General features: G+C 43.0%; 1 protein-coding gene and 1 long non-coding RNA gene across 6 annotated transcripts in view; one reads left to right on the top strand and one right to left on the bottom strand.

The window, feature by feature from the left end:
* The window catches only part of LOC137372691 (ecotropic viral integration site 5 protein homolog), a 308,742-nt gene that overhangs the window by 23,103 nt on the left and 259,823 nt on the right, over nucleotides 1-25,816 (top strand). The gene's annotated exons all lie outside the window — the stretch shown is intronic.
* Nucleotides 11,572-21,321, bottom strand: LOC137372694 (uncharacterized). Its single transcript, XR_010975478.1, has 2 exons — nucleotides 21,189-21,321; nucleotides 11,572-11,950 (listed from the first exon to the last, which is right to left on the bottom strand). It is a non-coding gene; the product is annotated as an uncharacterized lncRNA (long non-coding RNA).

Here is a 25,816-nt window from a genome sequence, read left to right as displayed (position 1 = left end):
GGAGCCCCACATGTCAATGCAAAAGACAAGACTGAAGCATTTGGGACCATCTTCAGCCAGAAGCGCCGAGTGGGTGATCCATCTTGGCCTCCTCCTGAGGTCCCCAGCATTGCAGATGCATGTCTTCAGCCAATTCTATTCACTCCACATGATATCAAGAAATGGCTGAAAGAACTGGATCTCGCAAAGGGTATGGACCCTGACAGCGTCCTGGCAATAGTACTGAAGACTTGTGTTCCAGAACTAGCTGTAGCCCTAGCTAAGCTGTTCCAGTACAGCTACAACACTGGTATCACCTGGGTAATTTTCCATGTTATCTTGTAATGTCCTGTTCACGTAGAGCAAGACGAATCCAAACCAGCCAATTACCATCCCATCAGTCTACTCTCAATCATCAGCAAAATGATGGAAGTTTTCATTGACAGTGATATTGAATAGCACTTACTGAGCAATAACCTGCTCACCGATGCTCAGTTTGGGTTTTGCCAGCGGCACTCTGCTCGAGAACTCATTACAGCCTTTGTTCAAACAGGGACAAAAGGGCAGAAATACAGAAGCCAAGTAAGAGCGACTGCCATTGACTTCAAGGCATCAAGGAGCCCTAGCAAAATTGAAGTCAAAGGTAATCAAAGGGAAAACTCTCTACTAGTTGGAGTTATACCTAGCACAAAGGAAGATAGTTGTGGTTGTTGGAGGCCAATCATCTCAGCCTCAGGATATCCCTGCTGGAGTTCCTCAGGGCAGTGTCCAAGGCCCAACCATAGTCAGTTGCTTCATCAATGACTTTCCCTCTATCATAACGTCAGAAATGGGGATGTTCGATGATGACTGTACAGTGTTCAGTACCATTTGCAACTCCTGATACTGAAGCAGTCTGTGCCTGCATGCAGCAAAACCTGGACAATGCTCAGGCTTGGGCTGATAAATGGCAAGTACCATTCATAGAAACATAGAAAATAGGAGCAGGAGTAGGCATTTCAGCCCTATGAGCCTGCTCCGCCATTCATTATGATCATGACTGATCATCCAACTCAGTAACCTGTTCCCGCTTTCCCCCATATCCTTTGATCATGTCACACAAGTGATTGGCAATCACCATCTCCAGCAAGAGAGAATCTAACCTTTTGTGCTTGACGTTCAATGGTGTTACCATCGCTGAATCCCCCAGCATCAACATCCTGGGGGTCACCATTGACCAGAAACTTAACTGGATCAGTCGTATAAATACTGTGGCTACAAGAACAGGCCAGAGACTGGGAATTTTGTGGTGAGTAATTCACCTTCTGAGTCCCCGGTGCCTGTCCACCATCTACAAGGCTCAAGTCAGGAGTGTGATGAAAGAGTCTCCACTTGCTTGGGTGAGTACAACTCCAACAACACTCGAAGCTCGACAACATCCAGGATCAGCTAGCCCACTTGATTGGCACTCCATCCACCACCTGAAACACTCACTCCCTCCACCACCTGAAACACTCACTCCCTCCACCAGCAGTGCACAGTTGCAGCAGTGTGTACCATATACAAGATGCACTGCAGAACTTGCTAAGCCTCCTTCGACAGCACCTTCCAAACCCGTGACCTCTCCAACTTAAAAGGACGCGGGCGCAGGCGGTGTGGGAAAACCACCATCTGCAAGTTCCCCTCCAAGTCACACACCATCCTGACTTGGAACTATATCGTGTCACAGAGCTATTTTTTTTCTCCTTTGTTTAAAACAGTGTGCCTTTAAGACTGAGCACAGTGTGCCAGCAGCTGCACCTGTTTCCTAGGCCACTGCAGGAGAGAGGTCACAGGGTGTACTGTAACTTTTTTAACTATGGATAAAGACTGGTTTCAACCAGTTTGAGCTAGAGTCCAGCAAAGCATGCTCTGAAGGAGGAAGCTGTATATCTCTCATCAGGAATATCTAGATATATCTTCAGACTCTATTGCCTAAGGAGAGAAAAAAAACCCTGGAGAAAATAAAAATTGCCTTCAAGAGGGACTCCCTGTTGTTTGATTGCGTTTTATGTTTTCTGGAATTCTCAGTAAAGTTTCTACTGAAAATCTACCAATTTTGGAACCCAATAGACCTGTGGCTATACTCCTTGTTAAAAGAACTGTGTGATGCCTGCTGCAACCGAAGTGCTTCGCATGCCTATCTATTAAAAGACTATTTCATTGAATTCGCCTGGAGATTTCGAGTGGCATCTGATCTAATCTGGGGCACCTCATCAACCAGGAAGGTAACTCACCAGGATCTACAACCCAGCTACTTATTTTATTCCTAAGAAATACTATTTTTAAAACTGGTTAACCATTGATTTTTGAATGTACGTGTGTGCGCACTCGGGTTAAGACAAAATAAGTTGTAAAGTCTTTAGATATAAATTTATCTTAATAGTGTTTAAATTTTAGTTTATTAAATAGTTAATTTGTTTAAAGATACCTGGTTTGGTCTGTTTTATTCTGCGGGGGTCACTAAAGTGTTTAATTTGGCTAATTTCCAGTTGGTGGATTATTGGGACTGAATTGACAAGACATTACTCCCGCCTTGGTCATAACAGTAGCCTTTCCTTTATTGTTGCTGGATCAAAATCCTGGAATTCCCTCCATACCAGCACTGTGGCTGTACCTAACACCATTTGGACTGCAGTGGTTCAAGAAGGTGGCTCACCATCTTCTCAACAGCAACTAGCGATGGACAACAAATGCTGGCGTTGCCAGTGATGCTCACATTCCCATGAACGAATAAAATAATTTCTCGTTTCTGCCAGTATGAGTGTGCTGTTGGTCACCAGGACATACACGAGACCAGTATACCTTTTCTTTCTCTCATTTTGGTGATATGGTTTGCCTGTCTCATTTGAGAGAATCTCAAACTGAGATTAGGAACTTGACAGTTAAGAAATAGTGAGTGCAAAGCTGACCTGTGATTCTGTGGTATAATATTATGGTACTTCGATTTGAGGTAGCTTAATTCTTCTTGTCGTCTGCTGCAAGTTACTTCAGTACCATCATGCACTGAAGACTTACTTGGTCAATCATTAACGTCACAAAAATGTATTTACTGCACTACTATGTTTTTTAAAAAAAAGTACGAGTTGGACTCTGCATCATTGGCCATTAAAAGCTGAATGAGGGTGCAACTTCATCTACCTTTTCTGTAAAAAAAATATAATCTTTCATGTAAATTAGATCAGCTACATTTTTGTTTAAGCTGAAAGCCAGCAATCCAAAATTGTTTTGAATCATGGAGGTGTAAAATGTCTTAAATATACAATCTTTAAAAACTAAGATAAATGGGCCATTTATTTCTATTCAAGGAAATCATATATTAACAGATTTTTGAATAGTTCCTTTTGGTTACTGATGTGCTGGACAGAGGCAGTAACCCACCATTATGTCTAAAACTCTGAACCAAAGACTAGTGGAGTCTAAAAATGTGTGTCTTTCTTGCACAGAGTGGTGGTAAGGTTTTATGTGAGTCCAGGTAGGATTACTTTCTCATTCGGCTTATAGGCTTGTCTGAAGCCAAGCCAGTTTCCAGGCCTAGTGGCTAGCTTGCCCAGGGTACATCAATGAGCATGACAGATCCCTGCAGTACTGTGAACCAGCTGGGATTACTGGGTCTACGAAAGAGCATTTTGACTATATTCCAGTCTGCTATTAGTAGCCATGCAAACTTTGGGCCAAGCCACCCTCACTTGTATCCTGCAACACCCTCCTCCGCCCCAAACCCCAGGAGAAAAATAACTCGTTGGCTATTAGGATGATGAGTTGAATGAATTTGAACCTTTAGCACACAGATAACACATCTGGACCTACTCCCTCTTCAACATGGTGAGCTGTGCAACTAGCCATTATGATACAACCAGATGGGCATCAGGGGCTAATGTGCTATCTCTGAGGGCGTATTGTTTGATGATCAATGTTTTTGTACCACTGGGAACAGATGGGGAGATTCACCCTTGTCTTTGCTTGAGTAATCCTATTCATCTCTCTGTGGAGTGGACTATGGATTTTTTTCCAGAAAGTGTCACTATGGATATGGTTTGAAATTTAATGGTTGAGTACAAGAATTTATCTTTCCTCTACTGTATGAAGCTAATTAATCCAACCTGACAAAAAAGCAAATTGTTAGCAATTTTTTGTTGATTCAGTCTCCGTAACTTTAAACTGACAGTTCTACAATAAAGGCACTTAATAAAGAATAACTAAACATTTATTAAAACTGGCATGAAGCTAATAGGCACTGCAGTATAGATAGAGGCAGCATTTGATCCCACCAGATCAGGATCATATTTCAAAGGCTATTTGATTTCTATACTTATCCTTATAACCCACACTCCTGAAGACAAGTTATTCAAAAACGTAATTTCATTATCTGCATGTTTTTTGGGAGTCTATTCTTTGTGCACTCAATGAGGGTAAAAACAGATTCCTCAGATCTTGCCTAAGACATGTTAATTTTTTAATATCTGCTAACCAATTTTAAGTAACCTTGTACCAATATTATCCACTTGAATAAAATACATAGTTAATGTCTCAATTTTTTTCAATCTGAACAATAGCACGAGTCTCGCTCTAAATATTATGACAAAGTCCTGTAATTATTCTCGTTGTGCTTCTTCAACCTTTGTTAAAATAAAACATTTCTTTAGGCAACCAAGCTCAAAATTGCATACATTATTCCAAATATAGCCTCACCAGTGATCTATTGGATATTGATTGGGTAAAAAGGTATGGCTGTAAATAAACAGTGGAAACATTTAGAGAAATGCAAAATTTTCAACAAAAGTACATGCCATTAAAAAACAAAGACTCAGCATGAAAGATCTATCCATGTCTTACTAGGGAAGTTAAAGATAGCATTAAATCAAGTGTCGCCAACACATAGATTGCGTGCTCCTGGTAGCTCGCATTGGCCTTTAATAGCCCACACAATGCTCCTGATCGCTCATGTCATCCTGCCAGCATTAATCCACTCGTGCATCCTGACCTCACCCGGGCACTGATGTCACCATGTACTGATCACAACGGGAACAGCAAGTGGGGGGTTGGGGGGGGGGTGGTGGGGGAGGGAAGTTGGATGCCAGTAGTGAATACCAAGGAAGCAAGTAGCGAGGGAGTGGTGGTGGGGCAGGGGGGGGAAATGCTGGGTGAGTGAGTGAGCGAGCGGGGGGGCCAGCAGCAAGGGAGCGGAGATTGGGGGGGGGTCGAGCAGCAAAGGAGTGACGGGGGGGGGGGTGCCCAATGCTGAGGGTGTGTGAGACTAGGGAGCAGCCAGCAGCGAGTTGTGGGTGGGGGGAGGATGAGTGGCATGTAGGGGTTGGGGGGGGCTATGAGCGGCATGCAGGGGTTGGGGGGAGCTATGAGCGGCGACTGGCAAGGTGGTGCAGCGAGCAGTCTGAAGTGGGGGGAGGGGCGAAGAGAAGTAGCTATAGTGGAAGGGCCTTTTGTGCCAAATTGAGCAGTGCCATCTTTATTACTGGCATTGTCTGAGACGTTCCAAGCATTTCAGTCATTTGCGCATGCGCGAGTAGTACGCCACCAAACATGTTCTTTTTCTTTATCAGAAGTAACTCAGGAAAAGGTTGGCGACCCCTCTATTAAGTTAAAAGAAGAGGCTTATAATGTTGCGAAGAATAGTAGTAAGCCAGAGGATTGGGAGTGTTTTAGAAACCAGCAAAGGGTGACCAAAAAGTTAATAAAAAGGGGGAAAAAAAATAGAATGAGTGAATTAGCTAGGAATATAAAAACAGATTGTAAGAGCTGTTACAAGTATATAAAGAGGAGAGTAGCTAAAGTAAATATTGGTCCCTTAGAGGCAGAGACAGGAGAAATTATCATGGGGAATGAGGAAATGGCAGAGATATTGAACAAATATTTTGCCTGTCATCACAGAAGAAACAAATTATGTAGCTGAAATAGAGAGTAACTAAGGGGCTAATAAGAGTGAGAAACTAAAGGGACTAAAAGCCGACTAATCCCGAGAACCTCAAGGCCTACGTGCTGGGGCTGTAAAAGAGGGAGCTGCAGAGATGGGGGATTCACTGTTTATGATTTTCCAAAATTCCCTCAATTCTAGAACTGTCCCAGTGTTTTGGAAGTTAGAAAATGTAACCTGTAATGTAATGTAGAAAATGTAAATGAAAGGAGGGAGAAAGAAAACGGGCAACTATAGACCAGTTAGCCTGATATCTGTCATCGGGAAAAATGCTGGAATCCAATATTAAGGAAGTCTTAATGCACTTGAGATCAGATTATGATCAGAAAGTGTCAACATGGTTCTGTGCAAGGGAAATAGTGTTTGACAAATTTTAGATTTTTTTGAGGATATAACTAGTCAAGTAGATAAAGCCAGTAGATATTTCCAAAAGGCATTCGATAAGGTGGCACACAAAAAGTTAATGCGCAAGATAATGGCTCATGAAGTTGGGGGTAATGGTATGGATGGAGATTTGGTTAACAGACAGGAAGAAAAGAGTCGGGATGAACGGGGCATTTTTAAGTTGGCAGGCAGTGAATAGTGGAGTGCCGCAAGGATCAGTGCTGGGCCTCAGCTATTTACAATCTTTATCGATGACTTAGATGAACAGACAGTAATGCATCCAAGTTTGCTGATACAAAATTAGGTGGGACTGCAAATTTGAGGGCACAAAGGCTGCAGCGAAACACGGACAGGTTAAATGAGTGGGCAACAAGATGGCAGATGGAGTGTAATGTGATGAAGTGAGAAGTTATTCACTTTGGCAGTAAGAATAAAAAGCCGAATCTTTTTAAAAGGCGTGAAACTCGTAACTCTTGATCAGAGGGACTTGGGTGTGCTCGTATAAGGAACACAGTATGCAGATACAGCAAGCAATTAGGAAAGCAAATGGCATGTTGGCCTTTATTGCAAGGGGGTTGGACTACAAGAATGAAGAAGTCTTGCTACAATTGTAAAGGGCTTTGGTGAGACCGCACCTGGAGTACTATGCGCAGTTTTGATCTCCATATCTAAGGCAAGATTACTTGCCTTGGAGGTTGTACAGTGAAGGTTCATTAGATTGATTCCTGGAATGAGAGGGTTGTACTATGATAGGCTGAGTAAATTGGGCCTATACTCTCTGGAGCTTAGAAGAATGAGAGGTGATCTCATTGAAACATACAAGATTCTGAAGGGGCTTGATAGGGCAGACACTGAGAGGTTGTTTCCCCAAACTGGGGAATCTAGAACATGGCATAGTTTCAAGGTAAGGGGTCGATCATATCAGACTGGGATGAGAAATTTCTTCACTTAGTCTTGTGATGTTTGAAATTTTTTTCACCATAGGGTTGTGGATGCTCCATCATTAAGTATATTCAAGGCTGGGATAGATGGGTAGATTTTTGGTGTCTCGAAATCGAGGGATATGGGAATTGGGCGGGAAAGTGGAATTGAGGCAGAAGATCAGCCATGATCGTGCAACAGGCTCAATGGGCCGTATGGTCCACTCCCGCTCTTATTTGTTAGCTTCAATATAAAGTTAAAGTAAGTTGTTTGAGAACTTCTGAACCATCCTGTGATTGATGTATTAAGGTATATTTAATGGCTAACTGAACGGTCAGTTTGAAATTTTAAATTGGAGGCTTATGTTTAAGGAACTACAAAGAAAAGGAAAAAGACAGACCCAGCCTCTTGAACACTATAGTAACCATCAGGAGGTTCGTTTCCACAGTAAGCATATAAACAAAATTAGGAGAAAAGAACAGAAATTATTGGGGAAAGAGATGACCTTATAGGGAGGGGAAGAAACATTGGCCAAAAGCTCAGGAATAGTATTTGAACGTCTGAACCAGAAGAAAGATATTCCATCTTCAAACAGGAAGACGTCAATGAATGAATTTATAGTTGTAAAGGTTTCCAGCAATGCAGTTAAAATTTTGATAAACATGGAAATTGTCTGCAAAGAAGTGATATTTTCTTGATTACAGCAAGAAATCAGTAGATGCGATGGATGAATACATCACAACCATAAAAACAACTTGCATTTATATAGCACCTTTAACGTGGTAAAATGCCCCAAGGCACTTCACAGGAGTGTTATAAGCAAAATTTGAGATTGTGCCACAGAGATATTGGGATAGATGACCAGAAGCTAGGTAAAAAAAAATAGGTATTTAAGGAGCATCTTGAAGGAGAAAAGAGAGGTAGAAAGGAGAGGTTTAGGGCGGGAATTTCAGAACTTCGTACCTCGGCAGCTGAAGGCACAGCCGCTGATGGTGGAGAGATGAAAATCGGGGATGCTCAAGAGGCTAGAATTGGAAGAGTGCAGATATTGGTGCAGAATATGGGTTGTAGGGCTGGAGGAGATTGGAGATGGGGAAGGAGCGATGCCATGGAGAGATTCGAAAACGAGGATAATTTTAAAATCAAGGTGTTGCTGGAACAGGAACCAGTGAAGGGTTAGCGAGCACAGGAGTGATGGGTGAACTGGACCAGGTGTGTGTTAGGATACCGGCAGTCGACTTTTGGATGAGCTTCAATTTATGGCGGATGCAATTTATGACAGAGACCAGCCAGGACTATGTTGAAATCTTCGAGTTTTGAGGCAACAAAAGCATGGATAAGGACAAGCAAGCAAGTTGGAACAACTTTTCAGGCAAAGGCTGGAAGCTACATCAGATGAGCAAAATATTCAAATGATTTGAGGTAATGGTTTGATTTCTGGGGACTCAGCCTATCTTTTCAAACTTTAAGACGTGTTCCAAATTTACTTTGAGCATTGATAAGACACTTCCACTTTCTTATTTAGTTTGAAATGAGGGCTAAAAGTGCACAGAATGTGAAGAGATGAACACAACCAAGAAGAGTTTCAACCTTTAATGACTGAAGGGCTGTTTTTATTTTGTTCTGTGGGTTGTGAAGAGGATAGTGATAGACTTCAAGAGGACGTAGACAGGCTAGTGAAATGGACGGACGCATGGCAGATGTAATTTAATGCAGAGAAATGTGAAGTGATACATTTGGTAGGAAGAATGAGGAAAGCCAATATAAATAAAGGGGGTGCAGGAGCAAAGAGACCTGAAAGGAAATTTGCACAAATCGTTGGTGGCAAGGCAGGCTAAGAAAGTGGTTAAAAGGCATGTGGGATCCTGGGTTTTATTAAAAAAAAAGGCATAGGGAGTACAAGAACAAGGAAATTATGATGAATCTTTATACAACACTGGTTCGGTCTCTACTGGAGTATTGTGCCCAATTCTGGGCTGGAGGAGATTGGAGATGGGGAGGGGCCATAAGGAAATCCTTAGAGTAGAGAAGGTTGAGGGGTGATTGAATAGAGGTGCTCAAAATCATGCAGTCTAGACAGAGTAGCTAGGGAGAAGCTGCTACTATTGACAGAAGGGTCGAGAACCAGAGGACACATTTAAAGTAATTGGCAAAAGCAACATGAGGAAAATCTTCTTTATGCAGCAAGTGGTTAGGATCTGGAATGCACGCTTGAGAATGTGGTGGAGGTGGTTTCTGTCATGACTTTCAAAAAGGAATTGGGTAAGCTCCTGAAGGGGGAAAAAGAGTGGGGGATGGAACTAGCCAAATTGCTCTTGCGTAGAGCCAGCATGGATTCAAGGGGCTGAATGGCTGCCTTCTGTGCTATAATCATTATATGATTCTTTGGTTAACTTTGTGTAGAAAAATAATGTGTTGTTTTGAAGAATTAGAATCACTGAGGAATTATATTTACAAGATGCATGGTGCAGAATGTAAACTATTCTTTCTGAATTTATTCATCAGTAAAGTTCATAAGAAAATTCACGGTTAGTTTTTAGACTTGCATATACAGTCTTTTTGCCTAGAACCTTAGAGATTTGAAGAGGGAAGCTACAGTGAAATAATGAAGAGCTGATATTGAAGTTATTCTGATTTTATAAGCTATAGATTGAGGTACAGGGCAGGAATTTTAAGACTTTAATTGTGCACTACATTAAGCGATTTCTGCCTATTTCAGTTGTCATTAGGACTGTGATATTCCATTGGGCAAAAATAAATACAAAACTAAATCCGTTTCTTTATTTTTTCAGAAATCCTCTTTTGTTAGCCAAAGGTAAAAAAATAATCGTTAATGGCTCCCTTTTTACTCCTCTGCTTGCATGGAAAATATGCATTTCTCCACATTCTTGCCTCAGTAATGTTCTTCGGCACTTCATGTACAATTCATTACTGTACTGGGCATGCAATCACCGTGGTCATGTAGTTGAAAGTGGTAGCCATTTTGTGCAGAGCAAGATACCACCAACAGCTTTGAGATAAATGACTAATCTCTCTTTTGTTTAGTGTTGGCTATGATGTTGCCCTTTGTTGAAAAGTGTCATATTTGAAGAAAGAAATTGGGTAAATTCTTGAAAAGAAAGACATTGCAAGTTGATGGGGCAAGAGCAGGGGATTGGGACTAACTGGATAGCTTTTTCAGAGAGTTGACACGGGTACGATGGGTCGAATAGCCGCCTCCTTTTGTGATACAAGGTGCGATGTGAGACTGTTGTTGGTGGCCTGTAACCAGATTGTGGGGAAGCCATCTGCAAAGAAACTGTTGGCTTACCTATGGTGGTTTGTGCCCAACATATCTGAACAGAATACTTTCTACTTTGGTGTGATTTATAGCTGCAAATTGTGAGAGCTTCTTTGGGAACTATTTCTTCTGTCCTACTTATGGGCGTGATACAATGAGATGATTATCAGGATCGATCCAGCCTTAACTGCATCATGGAAGTTCTTGTTTTGTGTACACCTACAATTAACATTTTGTTTCTGCTAATAGTGTCAAAGTGCTTCCAAGGTGAATTTTTGAACCACCAAGTACAGCATTTTGTAGCCCAGTGTAAAATCCGATGTCACACAGTCTTTTGATGCTTGTAAAATAATGTAGAAAAACAATAGCTTCCTGATTTTTCAAGTAATTGTTCTATAGACCTTAAAAAAGATGCTGTTTCCTCTGGCCAGTTGTGACCTTTTGTGCTTTTGGTATGCATTAAAAGCTTAAAAAAAAATCACCTATTGGCATACTGCTGTGCCTTAAGTGTTATGATCCATGATGCTAAATAAAAGGGACAGAAAGAATAAATTTCATCTACCCAGCTTCCATTAAATGCAGATGATAAGGTAGAAAATGTTGGTTATAAAACCTATTTATGTTCAAGCATAACTTAAAATATTTTGTATAATTCTGGAATGTCTTATCTAATATATTTGAGGTGATTATTTATGTATACTATGGCAGTTCTGCACAAATTGCTTTTTCCTAATCCCAAGGTATTGTATTTTTATTAACACTTGAGCTGCTTTCATGTGCCTCCAGCACCTGTCACAGATCTTACATAGCAAGATCATGTTAAGTGTGCCAGATTTCAGACTGGAGAGAATATCAGGGGAAAATCCTTGTCCCAGCAAAGAGCCCTCAAACCATGAATTTTCATGATTTATAAATATAAATACATCACAGTTCATGAATTCAAGGTTTAAAATAGTTTGTGTGCTTATCCGCTCGAGGATTCTGACTTGAATTATTTAAAGAGTTTTGTTGTCAGAATTACTTTTTAAAGCTTAAAAAATAACAATTATTTTTAACATTGTTTTTATTGAGCATTTTTATTTACATTGTGTTGAGAACATCTTTAGGTGCTTCAGCAAGGAGGGTTGTTGAGTCCAAAACTATTAAGGTGTGTATACACCGTCATATAATTATACAGCCCAGAAGTCCATTTGGCCCATCATGCCTGTGCTGGCACTTTGAAAAAAGTAGCTAATTTATTCCATTCCCTTGCTCTGTTGGTAGCAGTTTCGCCTCTGAGTCAAAAGGTTGTGGATTCAATTCTGACTCCAGAAATTTGAGTACAGAAGTCTAAGCTGACATTCCAGTGCATTATTGAAGGAGTGCTTCACTGCCGGATGTACTGTTTTTTTGGATGAGATGTTAAACTGAGGCCCAGTCTGCGTTCTCAGGTGGACCTAAAAAAAAAAAAAATCCAATGTCACTATTTCAAAGAGGAGTATTGGAGCTGCCCCCGATGTCCTGGGCAGAATTTATCCCTCTATCAATATCGCCCAATATTATCTGGTCATTATAATATGCCTGTTTATAGGAGCTTGCTGTGTGCAAATTGTTGCTGCTTTTCTTGCATTACTACAGCAACTACACTTCGGAAGTACTTCATTGATTGTAAAGCGCTTTGATGTCCTGAGGTCGTGAAAGGCACTCTACAAATGCAAGTCTTTCTTTTCAAATTTTTCCCTTTCAAGTATATATCCAATTCACCTATGAAAGTTGCTATTGGATCAGCTTACACCACCCTTTCAGGAAATGCATTCCAGATGACAATGACTTGCTGATAAAAACATTTCTCATCTTCCCCCTTTTTATTTTGACAATTAGCTAAACTCTGTTTCCTCTATTTACTGACCCTGCTGCCAATGGAAAGAAGTTTTTCATTTACTTTATCAAACCACCCGCCCCCCCCCCCCCCCCGCCAGTACACATTTCATACTGAAGAAGCATTTTAAAGTAGTTATTAACGTTTAGATGGCTTCTCTCTATAGCCAAGCTGCTTTCATTGCATGCCAGAATTTCCTTCCATTTTTCTAATCTCCCTATACCAGCCACTATGCTACATCAAAGGACATTGCTCTATAGTGAACTGTTTGGAGGTGGACAATAAAGTTTTGAGTCCTCAGGATTTATTTTGTACAGAAGTATTTCTTTATCTCCCTTTGGCGTTGCTGCAATGAGCAAATCAGAAACATTGCTTTGGAAATGACAGGCCAATTAAGAACAATGGCCTGGATTTTGTTGTAAAAGTTTATCAGCGCTCTGTTATTACAGGGTAAATTTGACGGTCACTTCTGGTATCTGTACATGGGCTGTTAAACACGGAAATCCAGAAGTTGCTGTCAAATACCCTGCTCCTCCTCAGTGCAAAGTTGCAGCTCTTGCCAGTAGACCCGGCACTGAGATCACTGTAATGGTGTGAACTTGGGGTACTTACCCACTGGTTCTGCAATGAACACAGTTGAAAAAGTTAGGGCTAGGGCATTTAGGAGAAAGTGAGTTTCAATGGTGTGATAGGTGATAATTACTGTCAAACAACCTTTCTGACCCGAAAAATTAATTTTCCAAGAGTGGATTCTCATTCCTTCAGAAGAAAATTAATGTAGCAGATTTTTAAAAAACTACTTTCTCTGTTGATCTCTTATCTTTCTCCCTTAATCCTATCTGCATTTCCCAATCTTTATTTTGCTTTCTCTGCATCATTTATATCTAATTTAGATTTTCTGCTTTTTACTTCCTGGTTTGGACTCTGCGTGTCTTGGTGAGGACACTTCAATATGATTGGTTGCAGTCTGAGCTTGCTTGCCCAGTTCAGATACCACAGGTCTCCTGTAGAGGGTGCTGCACTGGGCAAGGCACCAGATTAGTGGAAATCTCTGCTGAGAAGCCCTCAAAAAGTCTGTGAGCAGTTGTCAGCAAGGTGAACGGCAAGCACATGCCTTTGCCTTCGTGCGCAAAATCTGGACCAGTTTATTGGTGATCCAAGGTGTTGTACTGCTTGATACCAGTATATTGGTAGGAAAAATTCACTCCATATTAGGAATCTTTACTGTAACTTTCTCTACTGTTCCAATATTCAGGAGACTTATATTTAGATGCAGTGGTTAGTCGAGTGAGGGAAAAAAATGAACTCTTCACTGTTTAAGTGTTCATTAAAAATTTAGGCAGACATACAAATTGATGTAAATTCATGGATACTTACTATTCACAAATGTGGTAAGCTCATTGAACATAACAGAAGAACTAGGAGCAGGAGTAGGCAATTCAGCCCCTCGAGCCTGCTCCGCCATTCAATACGATCATGGCTGATCTCACCTTGGCCTCAACTCCACTTTTCTGCCTGTTCTCCATAACACTTCAACCCATTTCTATTTAAAAGTCTGTCTATCTGCTCAAATTTACCCAATGTCCCGGCATCAACCGCACTCTGGGGTAGTGAATTCCACAGATTCACGACCCTTTGAGAGAAGTAATTTCTGCTCATCTCTGTTTTAAATCTGCTACCCCTTATCCTAAAACTATGACCTCTCGTTCTAGATTGCCCCACAAGAGGAAACATCCTCTCTATGTCTACTTTGTCAGTCCCCTTAATCATGATATATACTTCAATTAGATCTCCTCTCATTCTTCTAAACTCTAGAGAGTAAAGACCTAAACTGCTCAATCTTTCTTCATAAAACAAGCCCCCCATCTCTGGAATCAATCCAGTGAACCTCCTCTGATCTACCTCCAATGCAACGACATCCCTCCTCAAGTAAGGGGACCAAAACTGTATGCAATACTCCAGGTGCGGTCTCACCAATGCCTTGTACAGTTAAAGCAACAAAGAACAGTACAGCACAGGAACAGGCCATTTGGCCCTCCAAGCCTGCGCCGATCTTGATGCCTGCCTAAACTAAAACCTTCTGCACTTCTGGGTTCCGTATCCCTCTATTCCCATCCTATTCCTGTATTTGTCAAGATGCCTCTTAAACGTCGCTATGGTACCTGCTTCCACCACCTCCCCTGGCAACAAGTTCCAGGCACTCACCACCCTCTGTGAAAAGAACTTGCCTCGCACATCCCCTCTAAACTTTGCCCCTCTCACCTTAAACCTATGTCCCCTAGTAACTGACTCTTCCACCCTGGGAAAAAGCTTCTGACTATCCACTCTGTCCATGCCGCTCATAACTTTGTAGACCTCTATCATGTCGCCCCTCCACCTCCGTCGTTCCAGTGAAAACAATCCGAGTTTATCCAATCTCTCCTCATAGCTAATGCCCTCCAGACCAGGCAACATCCTGGTAAACCTCTTCTGTACCCTCTCCAAAGCCTCCACGTCCTTCTGGTAGTGTGGCGACCAGAATTGCACGCAATATTCTAAGTGTGGCCTAACTAAGGTTCTGTACAGCTGCAGCATGACTTGCCAATTTTTATACTCTATGCCCCGACCGATGAAGGCAAGCATGTCGTATGCCTTCTTGACTACCTTATCCACCTGCGTTGCCACTTTCAGTGACCTGTGGACCTGTACGCCCAGATCTCTCTGCCTGTCAATACTGCTAAGCGTTCTGCCATTTTACTGTATACTTCCCACCTGTATTAGATCTTCCAAAATGCATTACCTCACATTTGTCCGAATTAAACTCCATCTGCTATTTCTCCGCCCAAGTCTCCAACCGATCTATATCCTGCTGTATCCTCTGACAATCCTCATCACTGTCCGCAACTCCACCAACCTTTGTGTCGTCCGCAAACTTACTAATCAGACCAGCTATATATTCCTCCAAATCACTTATATATACTACAAACAGCAAAGGTCCCAGCACTGATCCCTGCGGAACACCACTAGTCACATCCCTCCATTCAGAAAAGCACCCTTCCACTGCTACCCTCTGTCTTCTATGCCAGAGCCAGTTCTGTATCCATCTTGCCAGCTCCCCTCTGATCCCATGTGACTTCACCTTTTGTACCAGTCTGCCATGAGGTACCTTGTCAAAGGCTTTACTGAAGTCCATATAGATAACATCCACTGCCCTTCCTTCATCAATCATCTTTGTCACTTCCTCAAAAAACTCAATCAAATTAGTGCGACACGACCTCCCCTTCACAAAACCATGCTGCCTCTCGCTAATACGTTTGTTTGTTTCCAAATGGGAGTAAATCCTGTCCCGAAGAATCCTCTCTAATAATTTCCCTACCACTGACGTAAGGCTCACCGGCCTATAATTTCCTGGATTATCCTTGCTACCCTTCTTAAAGAAAGGAACAACATTGGCTATTCTCCAGTCCTCTGGGACCTCACCTGTAGCCAATGAGGATGCAGAGATTTCTGTCAAGGCCCCAGCAATTTCTTCCCTTGCCTCCCTCAGTATTCTGGGGTAGATCCCATCAGGCCCTGGGGACTTATCTACCTTAATGCTTTGCAAGACACCCAACACCACCTCCTTTTTGATAATGAGATGACTGAGACTATCTACACTCCCTTCCCTAGGCTCATCATGCACCAAGTCCTTCTCCTTGGTGAATACTGATGCAAAGTACTCATTTAGTACCTCGCCCATTTCCTCTGGCTCCACACATAGATTCCCTTCTCTCTCCTTGAGTGGGCCAACCCTTTCCCTGGTTGCTCTTTATATACGTATAAAAAGCCTTGGGATTTTCCTTAATCCTATTTGCCAATGACTTTTCATAACCCCTTTTAGCCCTCCTGACTCCTTGCTTAAGTTCCTTCCTACTGTCTTTATATTCCTCAAGGAATTCGTCTGTTCCTAGCCTTCCAGCCCTTAAGAATGCTTCCTTTTTCTTTTTGACGAGGCTCACAATATCCCGCGTTATCCAAGGTTCCCGAAACTTGACAAACTTATCCTTCTTCCTCACCGGAACATGCTGGTCCTGGATTCTAATTAACTGACGTTTGAAAGACTCCCACATGTCAGATGTTGATTTACCCTCAAACAGCCGCCCCCAATCTAAATTCTTCAGTTCCTGCCTAATATTGTTATAATTAGCCTTCCCCCAATTTAGCACCTTCACCTGAGGACTACTCTTATCCTTATCCACAAGTACCTTAAAACTTATGGAATTATGGTCACTGTTCCCGAAATGCTCCCCTACTGAAACTTCGACCACCTGGCCGGGCTCATTCCCCAATACCAGGTCCAGTACGGCCCCATCCCTAGTTGGACTATCTACGTATTGTTTCAAGAAGCCCTCCTGGATGCTCCTTACAAATTCTGCCCCATCCAAGCCTCTAGCACTAAGTGAGTCCCAGTCAATATAGGGGAAATTAAAATCACCCACCACTACAACCCTGTTAACTTTGGATCTTTCCAAAATCTGTCTACATATCTGCTCCTCTACCTCCCGCTGGCTGTTGGGAGGCCTGTAGTAAACCCCCAACATCGTGACTGCACCCTTCCTATTCCTGAGCTCCACCCATATTGCCTCGCTGCACGACCCCTCCGAGGTGTCCTCCCGCAGTCCAGCTGTGATATTCTCCTTAACCAGTAATGCAACTCCCCCACCCCTTTTACATCCCCCTCTATCCCGCTTGAAGCTTCTAAATCCTGGAACATTTAGCTGCCAATCCTGTCCTTTCCTCAACCAAGTCTCTGTAATGGTAACAACATCATAGTTCCAAGTACTAATCCAAGCTCTAAGTTCATCTGCCTTACCTGTTATACTTCTCGCATTGAAACAAATACACTTCAGACCACCAGTCCCGCTGTGCTCCGCAACATCTCCCTGCCTGCTCTTCCTCTTAGTCTTACTGGCCTTATTTACTAGTTCCCCTTCATTTATTTCACTTGCTGTCCTACTGCTCTGGTTCCCACCCCCTGTCACACTAGTTTAACCCCTCCCGAGTGACGCTAGCAAACCTCGCAGCCAGGATATTTGTGCCCCTCCAGTTTAGATGCAACTCGTCCTTCTTGTACAGGTCTCATCTGTCCCTGAAGAGATCCCAATGGTCCAGATATCTGAAACCCACCCTTCTACACCAGCTGTTCAGCCACGTGTTTAGCTGCACTATCTTTCTATTTCTAGCCTCACTGGCACGTGGCACAGGGAGTAATCCAGAGATTACAACCCTAGAGGCCCTGTTTTTTAACTTTCTACCTAACTCCCTAAACTCCCCCTGCAGGACCTCATCACTCTTCCTGCCTATGTCGTTGGTACCGATGTGTACCATAACCTCTGGCTGTTCATCCTCCCCCTTCAGAATGCCCCCTGTCCGTTCAGAGACATCCTTGACCCTGGCACCAGGGAGGCAACATGCCATCCTGGAGTCTCACGTCCACAGAAGCGCCTATCTGTGCCCCTGACTATAGAGTCCCCTATAACCATTGCTCTTCTTCGCTTTGTCCCTCCTTGCTGAACAACAGTGCCAGCCGTGGTGCCACTGCTCTGGCTGCTGCTGTTTTCCCCTGCTAGGCCATCCCCCCCCAACAGTATCCAAAACGGTATACTTGTTAGAGAGGGGGATAGCCACAGGGGATTCCTGCACTGACTGCCTGCCCCTTCTAGCGGTCACCCATCTATCTGCCTGCACCTTTGGTGTAACCACTTCTCTAAAACTCCCATCTGTGACGCTTTCTGCCACCTGCATGCTCCTAAGTGCATCCAGTTGCCGCTCCAACCGATCCATGCGGTCTGTGAGGAGCTGCAACTGGGTACACTTCCTGCAGATGTAGTCGTCCGGAACGCTGGAAGTGTCACGGACTTCCCACATCTCACAGGTGAAGCACTTCACCCCTCTAACTGTCATTTCTAGCACTAATTGGTTAATTAATATAAAATAAATAAATACTTATTAAATCCTTACTAAATTGTTATAATTAACTATATGGGCCCTAGTGCTTGATTTCTACTCTAAATACTAAATGCTAACTAAATACAGTAATCTCCTGCCTCCGGTTTAGTTACTCTACTTACTAATTAGTTAATTAAGGGTTTTAATCAATTTTTACCAATGTTTTATTTTCAAATTCAGTACAGATTCCTTACCAGCCAATCAGGTCACAGCTTTCCTGTGACATCACTTTTCAGTTTTTTTTTACCAGAGGTAAGTTTTTTATACTTACCGGTCCGGAACTCCGCCCTCCGAGTCTTCTCCGTGAATGTAGGCCGCGAATCCCTGAGGTACGTTTTTTATACTTACCGGTCCAGAACTCCGCCCTCCGAGTCTTCTCCGTGAATGTCTTCCCTACTTTTGTACTCTATTCCTTTAGCAATAAATGCCAAAATTCCATTTGCCTTCCTTGTCACCTGCTGTACCTGCATACTAGTTTTCTGCGATTCATGCATGAGGACACCCAGATCTCTCTGCACCCAAGTACTCTGAAGTTTCTCTCCGTTTAGATCATTTGCTTTTCTATTCTTCCAACCAAAATAGATAACCTCACACTTATCCCTGTTAAAATCTATCTGCCAAATTTTGGCCCATTTATCTAATCTATCCATATCCATTTGTAGATTTCTTATTTCTTTATTGCAACTTACTATCCCACCTATTTTAGTGTCATCTGCAAATTTGGCTATGGTACCTTCTATCCCTGCATCCAAGATTGTAAATAGGTTTTGGTTTTGTTCTTGATAATTTATCTTCTCAACACGCATTTATCAGATTGTACTGTTCTTTCAGGAAATGGTTGAAACAACATTCAGAAAATCAGTGTGTGTTTTTAAATGAATTTTTTTGAAAACACAAACTTTGGATCTTTGTTTTCCTAAGTACTGGTGGGTTTAAAAACATGAATAAAATGTGTAGCAGCAACAATGACAACTTGCATTTATAAAGCACATTTAACGTAGTAAAACATCTCCAGACGCTTCATAGGAGTTTCAAACTTCAAACAAAATTTGACATTGAGCCACATAAGGAGATATTAAGGCAGATGGCCAAAAGCTTGGTTAAATAGGTTGGTTTTAAGGACTGTCCGAAAGGAGGAAAGAGAGGTGGATGGATGGAGAGGTTTAGGAAGGGAATTCCAGTGCTTAGGGCCTTGACAGCTGAAGAAAAAAATGCCAATGGTAGAGCAATTTAAAATTGGGGATGCTCGAAATGCCAGGATTAGAAGATCACAGATATCTTGAAGGGTTGTGGGGCAGGAGGAGATTACAGTGATAGGGAGGGGCGAAGCCATGGAGGGATTTCGAAACAAGGATTTGAATTTTGAAATTGAGGCATTACTTCACTGGTAATCATTGTAGGTCAGTAAGCACGGGGTGATAGGTGAACCGGATTTAATACTAGTTAGGACAAGGGCAGCAGAGTTTTGCATGACCTCAAATTTATGGAGAGTAGAACGTGGGACACGAGCTAGGGGTGCATTGGAATATAGGCAACAAAGGCATGAATAATGAGGGTTTCAGCAGCATATGGGCTAAGGCAGGGGTGGAGTCAGGCGATGTTGTGGAGATGGAAATCGGCCACCTTAGTGATGCCGCTGATATGCGGCCGGGATCTCATCTCGGGGTCAAATATGACATCAAGGTTGCAGGCTGATTCAGCCTCAGATAGTTGTCGGGGCGAAGGATGGAGTGGATTGCTTGAATGAAGTTTGTGGTGGCATTGAAGGCAATTTATTTGATCTTTTCCAATATCTAGTTGGAGGAAGTTTCTGCTCACCCAGCACTGGATGTTGAACAAGCAGTCTGACAATTTAGAGACAATGGAGGGGTCGAGAGAGGTGGTGGTGAGCTAGAGCTAACATCTGTGTACATGTGGAAACTGATACTGTTTTCAGATGACGTTGCTGAGGAACCGCATGTAAATGAGAAATAGGAGAGGACAGGAATAGATCCTTGGGGGACACCAGAAGTAATAACGTGGGAGTGAGAAGAAAATTTACTGAAAGTGATACTCTGGCTACTATGCGATGGATAAGAATGGAACCAGGTGAGAGCAGTCTCATCCAGCTGGACTGTGGCGGAGAGGCAATAGAGGGAGATGATAGTAGTCAGCTGTGCTAAAGGCTGCAAAAGGGTCCAGAGGGAGAGGGTACCTTTGTCATGGTCACATAGGATGTTATTTGTGAGTTTGAGAGCTGTTGTGGCACTGTAGCAGGGACGAAAACCTCATTGGAGGGTTTTAAACAGAGTGTTCTGGGACAGAAGAACAGAAGGATTTGGGAGGTGATGACACATTCAGGGACTTTGGAGAGGACAGGGAGTTTGGAGAGGGAGCAGTAATTTGCAAGGATGGAGGGGGTTAAGGGTTACGTTTTTTGAGGAGAGGGGGGATGTCGGCAGATTTGAAGTGGAGTGGTACAGTACCTGAAGAGTGAGAACCATTAGCAAATATGGTAGCCAGAAGGAAGGTGGTTGATAGTTTAGTGGGGATAGGGTCGAGGGAGCAGGAGGTGGGTCTCGTGGACAAGATGAGCTCAGAGAGCATGAGAGGAGATGAGAGATAAACTAGAGAAAGATCAAGTTTCGAGCTAAGCTAGGGGGCAACCTTAGAGGAAGTTTAACCTAGTGGGTTGGGGAAGGGAGAGAAGTGGCAGAGGCAGCTGATCGAATACTCTCAATTTTAGTGACAAAGGCCATGAGCTCTTTGCACGTTGCAGGTGGGGTTGGAGGAGACAAAGTGGGATTTAAGAATATGGTTTGTGTAAGCCAAAACTTGCAGAAGTATTTAGAGTAGTTATTTTAACAAACCTGTCAACACTTGCCTGCTGGCTGCATCTTGCTTTTATTTTGCGTTCGTAGTCACACAAGTTGTTTTGTGTTCAGAGAAGCTGAAAGGGTTTTAAAGTATGTGACATTTAATGTTGCACAGTATGTGCAATGCTGATGTTCAACTGACAGTGGATTATTTCTACCTGTGCTTTAAATAGGCTGTCATTGCCATTGTTTTCTGAATGTGGCCAATGCAGACAAATCTCAGCAGCTGCGAAGCCAGTTTGGCTTGTTCTTTGACGTAATACCAGCTGTTTAATATTTAACTATGAACTCTGCCCTGTCTAATTTGTACTCTTGCAAAGTTGCTCAGGATTGTTCTTTTTTTAAAAAAAAAACAAAGTGCACCTCATTGAAAATCTGCAGGAAACATTACAGGATTTTTAGAACAATAGGAGGTGGCCAAAGATAGACCCTTGGTGGACACCAAAGATAATGGTGTAGCAGCAGGAAGAGAAGTCATTTCTCTGGTTAGATAAGAATGGAACCAGCCAAGTGAAGTCCCACCCAGCTGGATGACGGTGGAGAGGCAATGGAGCAGAATTGTGTGGTTAGGCAGGTCAAGGAGGACCATTTGAATACTTCCCACTTAGTCCGTAGGTTTACCCATTAACATATCATTACAGTTTACTGTGGTCAGTTTATTTCTCATCTCTTTGAAGTTTGCCAGTTAAATTTGAAACCTTGGTTTTTGATACTCCTTTCACCCTCTCCAAGCTGATGTCAAATTCCATCATATTAATGTCACTATTTGTAAGATACTGCCTTACTGTCAGATTGTTAACTATTTCTGGTTTGCTATTCATCACTAAATCTAGTATGACCTATTCCCAGTATGGCAAAAGTCTGCATTCCTCCAACTCTTGTCTCTTCTGCCCCTTCGTAGAACCAACTGGATTGCTCTTTGAAAGAGCCGGCACAGATGCAATTAGTCGCACGGCTTCCTTCTGTGCTGCACTATTCTATTCTTCTCTGATTCACTGCACCGTTGGTGGCTGTGCTTCACTCTTTAACCTATATTTACAGCTAGTGCACTTGCCTGGTCCAGTTCTCATCTGTCTAATCCTAGCCACAGTACCATTTGCAATGGCTACTCTCCCTGCTTCCACATGCAACGTCTGGTGTCCCCCAGGAATCTATTCTTGGCTACCTCCTATTTCTCATCTGCATTCTGTCCCTTGGTGACGTCATCTGAAAGTACACTGTTAGTTTTCATGACGACACTCAGTTCTACCTCATCACCACCTTTCTTGACTCCTCCACTGTTGCTAAATTATCCGATATCCAGCACTGGATGAGCAGAAATTTCCTCCAATTCAATATTGGAAGATTGAAGCCTTCGATCCCTACTCCAAACTCTCTTCCCTAGCTACCGACTTCATCCCTCTCCCTGGCAACTGTCTGAGACAACCTTGGTGTCATCTTTAACCCCAAGATGAGCTTCCAACCACATATCCGCACCACTGCTAAGACCCACTATTTTCAGCTCCTTATCATTGTCTGACTTTGCTCCTGCCTTAGCTTGTGTGCTGAGGCTGTCATTCATATCTTGTTACCTCTAGACTGGACTATTCCAACGCAGTCCTGGCGGGCCTCCCACATTCTACCCTCCTGTAAACTTGAGATCATTGAAAACTCTGCTTCCTGTGACCTAACTTGCACTAAGTCCCGTTCACCGATCACCTCTGTGCTTGTTGACCTACATTGGCTCCCAGTCAAGCAAGGTCTTGATATAAAAAATTCTCATACTTATTTCCAGATACCTCCATGGTCTCACCCCTCCCTATCTCAGTAATCTCCTCTAGCCTCACAACCCTCAGATATTTGCATTCATCTAATTCTGGCCTCTTGAGCATTTCCGATTTCAATTGCGCCACCATTGGTGGCTGCGCCTTTAGCTGCCTCGGCCCTCAGCTCTGGAGTTCCCTTCCTACACCTGGCTACCTCTCTCCCTTTAATACACTCCTTAAAACCTACTTCTGACCAACCTTTTGGTCATCTGGCCTAATATCTCCTTATGTGGCTTGGTTTCTAATTTTACTTTATAATGCTCCTGTGAAGTGCCTTGGGATGTTTTATTACGTTAAAGGCGCAATATAAATAAAAGTTGTAGTACAGGCTGTTCTTTGTAAGTTTATTGGAATTTTGGGTACTTTTCTAGATGATCGTTGCCATATAAGTTAAATTTCTGAATTAGTGAGGCAATGGCATGGAACATAGTTAAAAATCTTAGTATTTTGCCTGAAGTGCGGGTACCGAATACTTTTACTCCACATCTGATGCATCAAAGAAAATAACAAATAAATAAAGCAATTAGATATATTTTGGTCATGTACCCATTTGTACTTAAATTGATAAATTACGATAATATTTCTCAAGAATAGTTTCTGGTTTTCAATTGGAGACTAATCTATTACATAGCGTTTACAGCACATATTGTCTTGATTTTAAACAAAATATGGTGGACACAATTTACCTCATTGATTCTATTTGCAGTAATGAAGTGGAATTATAGCCTAGGTACAGTCACTGACAAACTGCAATACTTGCAGTTCTTCCAACTTTTTCTGAGCTAAAAAATACCAAGATGCTTTCTAAGTATCTGGTTTTACAGTTGCTATCTGTTACTTTTATTGCTGTATCTCCATGTGGGCAATGCGACATGGGTGGACACGGGCGTCAGCTGTGGGACGATTGTGGGCCACTTAGCATTCAGTTGAGGTTCCCACACAGCTTCCTTGGAGAGATGGTCCAGCTTCTGCCCAATCGTGTCCAGCCTGACCAGCCCAACACACAGGAGCTTCATTTGGTGGTCGATGGAGCCCAGATGTTGCAGTTACCTGCGATGCTCCAGCATCTTCCTCCTTTGCAGGTGTGGATCCCTGTGGTCCTACTCCCAGTCCTCCTCATGCAGGACCTTCCATCAATCCTACATCATGGGACCAGGGTGCATTTCCCCCCCCACCTCCCCAATCCCCCAACTGTTGGCACCTGGATTCCAGGCTGTATCTCTGCCATCACACAGGCCCACAGTGGTGATTGGGGCTTCCTGGGGCATTGGGTGCGATTGGTGTGGCATGGGAGGGACAGGGAGTCGCTGAGGAAGCGGAGCTCCTGGGCAGAGTTGAAAAGGTGACCATGGTCACAATTCCCCTGCAGAGCAATGCCCTCACGGTGGAATGTGGGCATTGGAGAGTCTGTGGCTGGCCCAGAGACGCAGCATTGTGAATCCTTGCAATTAGAGCACCCTGTCCTATCTCTCCTAGAAAGGGGATACTGCCTCCACTCTGAGTGCTCCCAGGCTTTTTATGGCAACTTGCCCTGCAAGTGGCAAATGGAATTTAATCCTGAGAAGTGTGAGGTGACTAACAAGGCAAGGGAATATACAATGGATAGTAGGACACTAGGAAGTACGGAGGTCAGAGGGACCTTGGTGTACTTGTCCATAGATTAGAATTAGAATTAGAATTAGAATATTACAGCGCAGTACAGGCCCTTCGGCCCTCGATGTTGCGCCGATCATCTGACCTACACTATTCCATTTACATCCATATGTCTATCCAATGACCACTTAAATGCCCTTAAAGTTGGCGAGTCTACTACTGTTGCAGGCAGGGCGTTCCACGCCCCTACTACTCTCTGCGTAAAGAAACTACCTCTGACATCTGTCCTATATCTTTCACCCCTCAACTTAAAGCTATGTCCCCTCGTGTTTGCCATCCTCATCCGAGGAAAAAGACTCTCACTATCCACCCTATCTAACCCTCTGATTATCTTGTATGTCTCTATTAAGTCACCTCTCCTCCTCCTTCTCTCTAACGAAAACAACCCCAAGTCCCTCAGCCTTTCCTCGTAAGACCTTCCTTCCATACCAGGCAACATCCTAGTAAATCTCCTCTGCACCCTTTCCAAAGCTTCGACATCCTTCCTATAATGCGGTGACCAGAACTGCACGCAATACTCCAGGTGCGGCCTCACCAGAGTTTTGTACAGCTGCATCATGACCCCGTGGCTCTGAAACTCGATCCCCCTACTAATAAAGGCTAACACACCATATGCCTTCTTAACAGCCCTATTAACCTGGGTAGCAACTTTCAGGGATTTATGTACCTGGATACCAAGATCTCTCTGCTCATCTACACTACCAAGAATCTTCCCATTAGCCCAGTACTCTGCATTGCTGTTACTCCTTCCAAAGTGAATCACCTCACACTTCTCCGCATTAAACTCCATTTGCCATCTCTCAGCCCAGCTCTGCAGCCTATCTATGTCCCTCTGTACCCTACAACACCCTTCAACACTATCCACAACTCCACCGACCTTCGTGTCATCCGCAAATTTACTAACCCACCCTTCTACACCCTCATCCAGGTCGTTTATAAAAATGACAAACAGCAGTGGCCCCAAAACAGAACCTTGCGGTACACCACTAGTAACTAAACTCCAGGATGAACATTTGCCATCAACCACCACCCTCTGTCTTCTTTCAGCTAGCCAATTTCTGATCCAAAGCTCTAAATCACCTTCAACCCCATACTTGCGTATTTTCTGCAATAGCCTACCGTGGGGAACCTTATCAAACGCCTTACTGAAATCCATATACACCA

The sequence above is a fragment of the Heterodontus francisci genome, chromosome 8 (assembly GCF_036365525.1).
Source record: "Heterodontus francisci isolate sHetFra1 chromosome 8, sHetFra1.hap1, whole genome shotgun sequence".
Lineage (NCBI taxonomy): Eukaryota > Metazoa > Chordata > Chondrichthyes > Heterodontiformes > Heterodontidae > Heterodontus > Heterodontus francisci.
The sequence above is the reverse complement of the archived record's forward strand: the minus strand, read 5'-3'. Positions and strand labels throughout refer to the sequence as shown.